The sequence below is a fragment of the Heterodontus francisci genome, unplaced genomic scaffold (genome assembly GCF_036365525.1).
Source record: "Heterodontus francisci isolate sHetFra1 unplaced genomic scaffold, sHetFra1.hap1 HAP1_SCAFFOLD_597, whole genome shotgun sequence".
Lineage (NCBI taxonomy): Eukaryota > Metazoa > Chordata > Chondrichthyes > Heterodontiformes > Heterodontidae > Heterodontus > Heterodontus francisci.
In genome coordinates this window covers 117,135-129,301 of record NW_027141752.1, presented here as the reverse complement: position 1 = coordinate 129,301, position 12,167 = coordinate 117,135, and the positions used below count along the sequence as shown (strand labels likewise).

Here is a 12,167-nt window from a genome sequence, read left to right as displayed (position 1 = left end):
AACAAAACACTTTAGTAGTACTCATCTTATCAGCAGAGGTTTTTTTTTCAAGTAAAAAACTTTGCCCTTTTCTTTAAGATATTTAAATACACTAACAGCAGTGACTCACCAACCAATCACCTTGCAGCTCTCCTCTGACATCACAGTTGGCTTCTTTTTTTTCAAAACTCCAGCACACTGGAAGAGCTCCACTCCACTCCTGGAAGGGAAGAGACTGGGCCTCGATCCTCGGATTGGATTTATAGGCTCCGCTCTCAACATTCTCCTCATATCGGTCCATATCGGTCTGCTCCGCTCCGCTCCTCTCCGCTCCCGGTAGGTAATTCACCAGCTTTTGCAGAAAAGTAGGTCTTAAGCTGTTGCAGTACCTGTTAGAAAGATAGTCTAAGCTATTCTGAAGTCATCTTCTAATGTCATCCACATGGAAGCAGGATTTTAAAGGGTAAGATGTAGTTTTTAAAAGTCACTTCAATCTTGCTCAAGAGTCTTTTCAAAGAAGCCAAGTAAATCTTGATAAAAAGTCATAAACATTTAGAGATCTTTTAAAAGCACTTCAATCTTGTTAATAAAAAGTCAGATGTAAATTTAAGAACTCTGATCAGGCCATGCTAAAAACTTACGTACAATTAAGAAATAAAATACAACATTTAAAATGTCTGAACTCCCTCTGAAAGTTGACAACTGCTTTGCCGGTGTCTTCCTGGAATAGTGGAGCTGTTGTGTCAACAGAAAAGTCCTTCCCGAGCAACCCTGAGCCTGTTGGTACCGGCTTTAATCCAACCCAGGTAAAAATCAGGGTACCAATGAGCCCAAATTGCTGAACTACAGGTCCCTGTCACTTTAAAGAGTGGGCTGGTGCGATTATGATCAGAGGCTCCTTCTAAGCACATTTCTCACCACCACAACTTCCAGATGCTGGTGTTAGTGTGTGCATGTACCGGCAGTTGCAGTGCTGTTCAGACCCTCAATAGCAGTGAAAGTCTCAGATTTCACCACTATTGGGCTGTAAAATCCAGGCCAATATCTCACAGCCCTGTTAGATTTGCTCTCCCTCTGTACAAAATCAAACTCCACACATTGCCTTTCACTCACTCCTGTTTCCAGCCCTGACGGTGCAGAAATCCCCTCTCAAAGGTACACAATCCAGTTGATTTCTGATCAAATACCTCCTTCCTCATGCAATAGAGGAAACAGAGACATGAACAGGAGTCAGGTGCAAGAAAGTTTCACCAACAGAGCAAAGAAAGGCACCAACAAAAGTCACCCCTACTTTGCAAATCATTTCACTGGAATGTTCTTTCACTTGTTTTGTCGGATGACTGCAATAAATCTGAAAATGAGCACCATGAGGTTTGTGTTCACTAGTCACTTGTTCTCCTGTGTTTGTCTGTCAGGTTTGTAATTCAATTTGTATTGGATATTGAAGAGAATCTCTTTTCAAGATGATTGCACATCGTACTGTGTTTAAAGCAACCAACTTGGAAAATGTCAGAAAATGAATGTTTCAATACCTGTGTGACCAGATTCTTCCAATGCTTTTCAACAGCTAGATTGATGATGCTTGTAATCTGTATCCTGTGGAGAATGGGAGAAGAGAATAAAAACATGGTGCATGAACAGGACAGAATGTGTAAAATGGGAGCACAGAAATACTGCCACCTCATTGAAAGTTAATGAGATTTATTTGAAGTCAGACACCTGTCCACAATGAACAAGTGAATACATTAATTGTCCACTTTCAATCTAAATGGGACTGAGGTTCCAACAGAGAAGTTTTCTGGAAAATACCTGCTGCAGTTTTAAAATTGATGAACTGGAACATCTTATACTAACTTTCAAATAACTGGAGTGATTGTATAGTTCTCATAGTGGAGAGAAGGAGTTGTTTATAAATATAAGCAGAAAGACACATTTGTGGATTGGTGAATGAGCTTTATCTTTCTGAAATGTATTTGTCCATTGGTTGCAGGTCACTGGAAATTCTTTTTTACATTTCAATTGTAGCAGCAGCAGTTAGCAGCAAAATGTCTGATTAATCAGAGTTGTGGGTCTGGGAAATACTTAAACAGCCGAGACCCTGTAAAACAGTACTCCAAGTAATCGTTTAAATAAGGCACTGAACTGACAGAGCGGTAAAGGCCTGCTCAGGTCAGGAAAAAAAACCCGACCCGAACCTGACAGAACCACATTGGACCCGAGCCCGACCCGGCCCGAGTATCTCAATTTATTCCCACGCCCAAACTAACCCGAGCCTTACCCGACCACTGGAATGTTCACTTCATCTACCTCCCGATTCCGAATCGACAGGAAGCTGCAGCATGAGCGCAATGACGTCATAGAGATGCTCACTTGCTCACTGAGCAGACTCAGAGATTCCCTCCTTGATGCCCCGGACTCCCAGCTTAGGTTGGCTTTTCAACTTTTGACACTTATTAAACTCAACTTCCCAGCAGAGTTAAATGTAATACTTACTGTGTGTGTCCGACACGGACTCAGCCCGACCTGGACCCAGCCCAACCCGAACCTGGCCCGACCTGACCCGAGCCCGAAAGCCAGACCCGGAAGAGCGACCCAACACGACCCGGACCCGACACAGGTCGTCGGGTCCCGTCGGGTTCAGGTCGGGTGGCAGGCCTTCACAGAGCGGAGGTCAGATGAGGATTGAATTAATTTCAATCACTGAATCTAAACAAGAAGTAAATCTGCCAGGAATGGAAGACTTTGCTTTATCTGTGAGCTTGTGGCACAACGGTAGCGCGTCTGACTCCAGATCAGAAGGTTGCGTGTTCAAATCACGTCAGGCTCAGTTATGTTTTACAGCAGCTCAAGTTCCTGGATTTTATATCAGAAGAGAGTTCGTTCTCTTGGAATATTCGTGCATGGCAGAATTTCAAGATCAACTTTCATAGATTAAAGTCCTGATTTCTGGTTCCGTTCCATTTCCATGCTCAGTTCTTATTTCACACTGTTTTATATCAGAACAATGTTTCAGGGATGTGATGTGTCCATTGTTTGTGCAATCGCTCTGTCACCCAGTGTGAGAAATAAAACACAAACCGCACAGCGTGCGGCTCAAACCCATACCTGGCTCTGTCTATCGGCTGCTTAGTTCAGTTGGTTAGGACGCAGTGTTGATAACAACAAGGCTGTGGATTTGATCCCCATGTGCGCTGTCACATGGTCAGTCATTAATTTGACACATTTTTGCAACACTTAAAATCCAACTTTTAGATGCAAACAAGTTTACATCAAATGTCAAAGGGAATTTATTTTGAATAACATCCATTGTATCTTTGTCACTGGTCTGGAGTAACACAGAATTCTTTCCAATTATCTTCCGTTTGCTGATAAACGTTGAACTCGTGGCCTGTTCTCGTTCATGGTCACGAGCAGCAAAAACAGACAGAGCAAGTCTGACCACCCAGAGATGTGGAAAAGGCTTCAGTTTGGGACATATGCAGCAAATCAAATGTTCACCCGGCCCTGAAAGATTCAAAAACTGTGGAAAAGGACACAAAGAGATAGAGAATAAGCTAAAGCTGACAATGGAAATATTTCCCATCATTGATATCTCTCTATTCCAATCCAACCTTCAGATTTGGGTAACTAATTTCAGTGTAAATTGTGCAGCTGAAGAGTCAAAACCAAAGGGCGATGCAGAATAAAGGAGAACTGCCAAACCCCAGATTGAACCAGGGATCTTCAGTCCAACACACTCCCAACTGAGCTATTTCAGTCTCACAGGCTTGGGATGATAAGTGGCAAGTAACATTCGCACCACACAAGTGCCAGGCAATGACCATCTCCAACAAGAGAGAATCTAACTATCTCCCCTTGACATTCAATAGCATTACAATCACTGAATCCCCCACCATCAACATCATGGAGGTTACCATGGGTAGCCATACAAATAACGTGACTAGAAGAGCAGGTCAGAGGCTTGGAATCCTGAGGTGAGTAATTACAGTGCAGCTATTGGCTCCACCCCAGGGGCTGAATTTGTTCTGTAAACCATGAAGCAGCTTCCTCTCAAATCCCAGGTTTATCAATAAATCCTCTCACAAAAGCCGCCAAGTGTGATATATTCCTCTCACTCATCCATGACTCCTGACTCCCCAAAGCCTGTCCACCATCTGCAATTCACAAGTCAAGAGTGTGATGGAATACTCTCCACTTGCCTGGATGGGTGCAATTCCAACTCAAGAATCTCAACACCGTCCAGGACAAAGCAGCCCACTTGATTGGCACCCCATCTACAAACATTCACTCCCTCCACCATCGGCACACAGTGGCAGCAGTGTGTACCGTCTACAAGATGCACTGCAGCAATGCACCAAGACTCCTTCCACAGCACCTTCCAAACCAAGCGACCTTTAGCACCGAGAAGGGCAAGGGCAGCAAATGCAGGGGATACCACCACATGCAAGTTCCCCTGCAAGCCACACACCATCCTGACTTGGAACTATATCGCCGTTCCTTCACTGTTGCTGGGTCAAAATCCTGGAACTCCCTTTCTCACAGCACTGTGGGTGTACCTACCCCACATGGACTGCAGCGGTTCAAGAAGGCAGTTCACCACCACCTTCTCATGGGCAATTAGGGATGGGCAATAAATGCTGGCCTAGCCAGCGATGCCCACATCGCATGAATGAATGAATAAAAATGTGAAGTATCCCTTGTGTCATTGTTTTGGTAGAAAATATAACCCTGGTGGAATTGCCCCTCCCAATCACACCTCACTTCATAGAACATAGAAAATGGAGAAAATTTATGGCTCAGAATGAGACCATTGAGCAATCATGTCTGTGCCAGCTGAAAAAGAGTGATCCAGCCCAAAACCACTTTCCAGGTCTTGGGAATGGGATCTGAACAGATCTCAGAGCTCACATTATGTGAATGCTCTGTTGAAGTGTTGGTGAGCTGATATACCAGGGGAGATTCACACTGTTCGACACAGTGTGAAATACATTCAAGTATTTATAAAACATTGTAACATGTGAGTAATATTCCCCATTGCTTTCTCAGCACTGATGGATTGTGAAGTGGGAGACAGCCAGAAGTCCCATTGGTCCACACTGACCCTGAGCTGAGAATGAAATGAGAAAAAGTTCAATCTTCAGCAGTGAGATGCTGCAGAGAGGTAAGAGTCCTGAATCAAGGAGAGACTTTCTCATACTGTTGTTGAATCTCATTTCAAACACTCCTTGAACTCTCTGCCGAGGAATTCAGAGCTGGATAACGCCTGTAAAATCAGCCTAAAAAGGAAATAGAAAACACCCACCGTGGGCTCAAACTCAAAAACATGAGCTTCAGAGTTTCATGCTTTCATCGACTGAGCTCACCAGGCCTGAGACAGTGTCCCCGTCCTGTCTGTTATTGGACGGTGCAGCTGTTGGCTCCACCCCAGGGGCTGAATTTGTTCTGTAAACCATGAACCAGCTTCCTCTCAAATCCCAGGTTTATCAGTAAATCCTCTTACAAAAGCCCCAAAGTGTGATATATTCCTCTCACTCATCCAGAATAAAAGTTACATCTTTTGCTCTTTTTACCTTCCAAACATTGACTTCTATTTTGCTCAGCATTTATTTCTCTCTCCTTTTTATGTTGTGCATTTCCTAATAAACATTTCATTTCAATTATTTATGAGGGATGAAATGAACAGAAAAGATTTTCTGCAATGGTACCAGGGGTGTGGGACAGAGTGAGTGGTTCGGATCTGGAATATACTGCCTGAGAGTGTGCTGGAGGCAGATTCAATCGTGGCTTTCAAAAGGGAATTGGATAAACACCTGAATAGAGAAAATTTGCAGGGCTACAATGAAAGGGCAGAGGAGTGGAATTAGCTGATCTGCTCTTGCAAAGAGCTGTCATGGACATGATGGACTGAATGGTCTCCTTCTGTACTGTAACCATTTGATTCCTTGATTCTAACTCTGTCAAAGTTCTGAACTTACTCTGCTCCAAGGAGCACAACCCCAGCTTTTCCAGTCTCTGCACACAACTGAAGTTATGAGGAACCATGGGGAACCCACTGTAAACCTTCCTCCAGACAGAAATACAACTGTTCACCACCACACTGTGACCCAGCTGTTCACATGATTTGGATGTGGGGACCAAATGTAGTATTTCCAAGTTTGCAGATGACACAAAACTAGGTGGGAATGTGAGTCGTGAGGAAGATGCAAAGCGGCTTCAAGGGAATTTGGACAGACTTAGTGAGTGGACAAGAAAGTGGCACATGAAATATATTGTGTAAAAACGTGAGGTTATCCACTTTGGTAGGAGAAACAGATGTGCAGATTATTTGTTAAATGGTAAGAGTGTGAATGTACAAAGGGGCCTGGGTGTCCTTGTCTATAAGTGACTGAAAGCTCACATGCAGGTGCAGCAAGCAATTCGGAAGGCTAATGATATGTTAGCCTCTATCACAAGAGGATTTGAGTGCAGGAGTAGTGAAGTCTTGCTTCAATTGTATATAACCTTGGTTGGTCTGCACTTTAGAATACTGTGTGAAGTTTTGTTCCCCTTACCTTAGGAGTTCCGAAACCAGCCGAGGAAGGGTCACTGACCCGAAGCGTTGACTCTGCTTCTCTTTCCGCAGATGCTGCCGGACCTGCTGAGTGATTCCAGCATTTCTTGTTTTTGTTCCAACTGAACAAGCCTGTTGTTTAATCTCTGTTTTTCACACCAGCTTCTCCTCGCTCTTTCTGTGTTTCCTGCCTGGTCTGTTCCTCTGACCTTTATTCCTGACACTTTATTGAGAATGGCGCTCACTGCGCCTCTCACTCACACCGTCACTCCACCCCTTCACCCACTTCCAAACTTCTCTGTTGAACAGCACCTCACATCTGCTCCTCTGCTGCATTAATATACCAGGAAAACATTTTCAAACAGACATTTCCAGACAGTGAACGTCCCATGAAGACAAGGTAAAGACCAAATTCATTCACTTTAAACACAGAGAGAGCAGCTCTCCCTGTTTAGGCGAAGGAGCAGATGTAGTTTCACTCCCATTAGTCTTCGAGACATGGGCCAGAATTTTAAGGGACCGTTGGAGACGGGAATGGAGGCTGGGGAGGGGGAGGAGGGTGTATAAAATAGGGATGGAAGACGTCGGACCGGATTTTTCTGTCGGCGGCTTACATGGAGGGCAGGCTTCGCACATCCACTCGGCAAGAAGGCATTTAAAGTATTTATGAGTCCAATTGTCAGCAATTTTATTCACTGGGTCCAATTGAACTAATAGCACACGGGAACCACGGGGCTTCAGAGCCTCGCCTGGTTAAAGGAGGTGACTGGGAGGTGGGAGCTGAGTGTTGTCTTCACTGGGAAGCTATCGGGTGAGGCAGCGTAACTTGGCAGCAAGGGTGGAGGGGGAAAGGGCATCGGGAAACACTGTCAGGAGTGGGGGCTCATGTGCCAGCTCTGCAGGGCGAGCAACACCAGGGTGCAATTGGGGCAGTGCCACCTCATTGAGGGTGACAAGTGAGGTAACTGTGACTGGGTGTTGTTTACTGTGAAGGCCTTGCACTCAGGGAGGGGCAACCTCTCATGGGCCTCATTCACCCTGGATTCGAGGCTCCCATTGAAGAGGAGGAGGAGTAGAGAGGGAGGCCCAGGCACCAGCAGGGACACCACAGCAGCTTGGGGGCCCACAGGAGGGCCAGCCTCGAACAGGAGGCTGGAGAAGGAGGCAGAGGAACGCGTCAGCCGAGGTTCAGCTACCTGCAGATGTCCGAGTGACAGTGTCTCCACAGACGGCACCTCTCCACGGATGTCGTCACTGATCTCTCTGCCATGATGCAGCTGTGTCCCATGGGACTTGGTGGGCACCTGATGCCAGTGTCACTGAAAGTCACCGTGCCACTGAACTTCTACACCAGCAGATCATTGTGGGGATCCACTGGAGATATGTGTGGAATCTCACAGTCTGTGGTGAATCAGTGCATCAAGGAGGCCATCAATGTCCTGTTCAGGAGGGCCGGTGGCTATGTGCACATCGATCCAAACAGTCAAGCTGAGAGGACTACAGGATTCAGGGCCATCACTGGATTTCCCCAGGTGTAGGGTGTCATTGACTGCACCCAAGTGACCATCAAGGCTCCTGCAGACCAGCCAGCAACCTTCAACAGGAAGGGCTTCCACTTGCTCTGTGTGTAACTGGTCTGTGACCATCACAAATGGATCCTACAGGTGTGTGCACAAATCCCGGGAAGTAGCCACAATGCCTGCATACCAAGGCACTCCCAGGTGCCAGACCCTTTCCGCGGCCCCATCTGCTTTCAGAGATGGATCCTTGGAGACAAGGGCTACCCACTGAGGACATGAGTACTGACGTCTGTGAGGAACCCACGCATGGATGCAGAGGAGAGCTACAACACCTGCTGCGGGTCAACCCGAGCGACCATCAAGGAGGCCATTGGTCTCCTGAAGATGAGATTCAGGTGCCTAGATCGATCCAGTGGAGCCCTTCAGTATGTCCCGGCGAGAGTCTCGCATATCTTGGTGGTTTGCTGTGCACAGCACAATCTGGCATGACAGAGGGGTGAGGTGTTGACTCGTGAGGATATCGTGGAGTGTGATGTCTCCTCTGATGATGAGGATGTGGAGGAGGATGCTGTCCAAGCAGTGCCAGATGAAGAACCTCGGGAACAGCAAGAAAGGGGCCATGAGATACACACAAGGGAGACATGAGACACCCTTATACATTCAAGTTTCCTTTGAGCCTTACCACCTTCTGGAACCACAGCAAAAAAGTCTTAGCTTTAAGCAGCCCTGTTGTCAACTCCTTCCTTCTGCACTGCAGCGTCCAGGTACACATCGCACAGTGACAAGGCCGAAGCTTTGTGAACTCAGGGCTTGGTCCCTCACTTCCAGCCCCTTGGGAGGAAGGGTTTAAATGAAGTCCCAAAGGGCATCAACAATAAGAAGGAGACATAGTGAGAGAACATCATTTCTTTCTTCCGTGTGACACCAAACGCAACCCTATTCATCTGGAATGCACATTCACCATGAACCCAAAGTGAATCTTGGTGCTCTTCTGAAATCTTTTCCGCATGCTCCTACGTGGTGCTCCCCCTGCTCTGTCAGCTGAGAAGGAGACAGGCTGCTGACCTTGCTGCCCCATGGCTTGGGATGACATTGGTGGCCGTCCTCTTGCTGCCTGAGGCCTGGAGGGCCCCGGCACACTGAGGACCACCTGCACAGGTACAGGGAGCCCCTCTGTCATCGAGGGTGATGGAGGCAGGCACTGGCATCACTTGTGTCACTGGCAGAGGGGCTTTGGAGCTACTGTCCACACCAGGAGCACCCTGAGAGGAGACCCCAGATGTAGCAGCCAGCTGCTCCTCCCCCTTATAAGACACACTTGTACCTCCCTGCTGACCTGAGAGGGACGTGGACATGGTGAAGAGTTCAGGTGCCTCGTCCCCCCTCTCACCTTGTCACCGCTTGATGGATCTCATGGACAAAGCGATGGAGTGCAAGTCTGCGCACATCTCCGGCGGCCACTGATTGGTCGGCTGGATTTGGCTCTCCATCAGAGTCACCAATCTCTCAAGGAAGGAAGCCAGACACACCCCCATCGGAGACAGTACAGCATGCAAGGCCTGGATGGACTCCTCCATCATACGAGCTTGGGTACACATAACCTCCGGCAACTCTGCCAGATGTTGCCTGACCTCTTGCTGCAGCTGCAGCATTTCCCGTGTTGCTGGTGACACCAGAGGCACGTCATCAGCCTGGGACTCAGCATGGGCCTGGCCTCCCACAGACTTCCAACTGCCAGTGGCCTCGGCTGTCACTGCCTCCGTCAGCTGCCCGGGCCTGTCTGTGACGTGCTCACCAGCTTGTGTGCCCAAATCTAACAGCGAGTGGATACCCACCGAGTGAGGGTTTCTGTGCTGGTGGAGAATGCAGGGGAATGAGGTGACGGTGCACCCTCTGAGGCTCCCTCCTCCTCCTCAGAGGTGTCTGGCTGTCCCCCAGTCTCTCCAGCTCTTCGCTCTTGTCGTTCATCCTCGCCTGCATGTGTAAACAGGGACATTGAAGGGTTAGCGTCTTCATATCGTGACATTCCAACCACCCCTACAGTGCAGCTCCATTGATGCAGTGGTGAACAGATGAACAGTGTGGCTCCTTTGCAGCGGATGCTCCCTTGTGCCCCAGGAGATGTTCACTCACTCTCTTAGGTAGGTGTCCCTGTCTCTCCATCAGCTATGGAGCAGCTGCTTTGCTGCCCGGCCTGTTCGTTGGCCTCCTCCTCCATCGGGATGAGGACATGGAGATAAGGCATCCACTGCCAGTCTTGACACGCTCTTTCCGATTGTGGGCTGTCTTCTCCTGCAGCCACTATGATCAACAAAGTTAGTCTCCCAGCGAGGACAAACCCAATATCTCTGATGGTGATAGTCCAGCAGTCCATGATGTGGACACACATATTCCTCCTGCATGTGGCCCCTCTCGAGGGACTGTGTGAGTTTATACAATGACTGACGTGCACCTCCCACCGAGATGCAGCCAAGCCTCAGGCAGCATGTCCTGCTGCCCTTCCCCAATACACATGACTGGGTGGTCACTCCCTTTCCACCAAACACTCCCTCTCACTCTGCCATGCGCAATGTCCAAAGGGTCCAAAGTGTTTTGTGTTTGCACCTGAGCAGCCCGGATCCGGTCATTGACCCACTTCGTGCACTGGATCCATGTCTTGGGGGTGACCGCACGGCTGCTGACTTCACCTACAATCTCAAAGCAGCTTTGCTTGGTCAGGCGGACAGGTCTCCACCTCCCATCCCTGGGGAAGAGGATCTTCCACCTATCTGTTGTCACCTGGAGGCGAACCTGCAGGAAGGCATCGCCAAACCATTGGACCATGGTCACTGCAGGCTCGCATTCAGCTCCTTACCTATCAGGCAGCAGAAACAGCAGAACGGGTCCTGGGGCATCAGTGACAGTAGAACGGGTCCTGTGGCATCAGTGACAGCAGAACGGGTCCTGGGGCATCAGTGACAGCAGAACGGGTCCTGGGCAGCAGATGCAGCAGAACTGGTCCTGGGGCAGCAGAGGTAGCAGAACGGGTCCTGGGACAGCAGAACGGGTCCTGGAGCAGCAGAGGCAGCAGAACGGGTCCTGGGGCAGCAGAACGGGTCCTGGGGCATCAGAGGCAGCAGAACGGGTCTTGGGACAGCAGAATGGGTCCTGGAGCAGCAGAGGCAGCAGAACGGGTCTTGGGACATCAGAGGCAGCAGAACGGGTCCTGGGACAGCAGAGGGCTCTCAGGAAGACACTCCTTTAAACCAGGCAGCAGTGAATGCAGGTCTGGCAGCCCTTTAAATATGGTGCCAGCACCTGCCGTTGTGTCAGATGCCGGTGCCATCAGTGCCTCGTTCCCTGCCTCTGGTCCTTGTTTACATGGGCCCCACGCCTCCCCTTCATTAATTGGTCGGCTGCTCCGTGATCGTGGTCGGCCGGCCACATTTCACTCGTGTGGTGATGACACCCGCTTCCGGTGTCTCTGCCGAGAGCCGCACCATTAGTTTAAAATTCAGCCCATGGGGTCAAGAGTGGAAAATCTCCCCTCTGATTCTCTCTACTTAAACTGATGGAGACACCAAATTAAAACTGATGAAACCAGGGATTGTATCCTGGTTCTTCAATCTAGTGTTCTCCCAACTGAGCTATTCCATCCTCACTGTGAACTCATCTTCATTGGAGACAAATATAACTCCAGGCGGAATTTCCCCACCCGTTCATTCCTCACTTCAGAGGAATGGGACCCGACCAGATCGCGGAACTCAGATTATGTTAATGTTCTGCTCTTGATACCTTAATATTATCTTGCGTTTGAGCCACATTTAATCAGGTTCACGGACAAATTCTTCCATCATCCCATCTCCCACATTCTCTCTCTCTCATTCATTCTTTATTCTTCACAATCCAGAAAGGGTTAGGAATCAGAGCTCACCCCCAAACCCTCTGCACACAGACCTCTGTCTGTTACCCTGTTTGATCCAAGAGACCAGTCAATAAATTACACTCTTTATAAACACAGAAAGCTGCCTCAGAGTGTTGGACAGAGATAAATACACTGATGTCTTTTGAAAAAAGTTCATCTTACTGGTTGTTACTGAGCCCACAGAGCAGGGTGGGCCCAGGCTCCAGCCCCAGCT

The 12,167-nt window shown here is 48.4% G+C and overlaps 1 non-coding gene across 1 annotated transcript; it reads left to right on the top strand.

The window, feature by feature from the left end:
- Nucleotides 1-2,734: 2,734 nt before the first annotated feature.
- On the top strand, nt 2,735-2,806 carry trnaw-cca (transfer RNA tryptophan (anticodon CCA)). Its single transcript has one exon. It is a non-coding gene; the product is annotated as a tRNA-Trp (tRNA).
- Nucleotides 2,807-12,167: the final 9,361 nt, after the last annotated feature.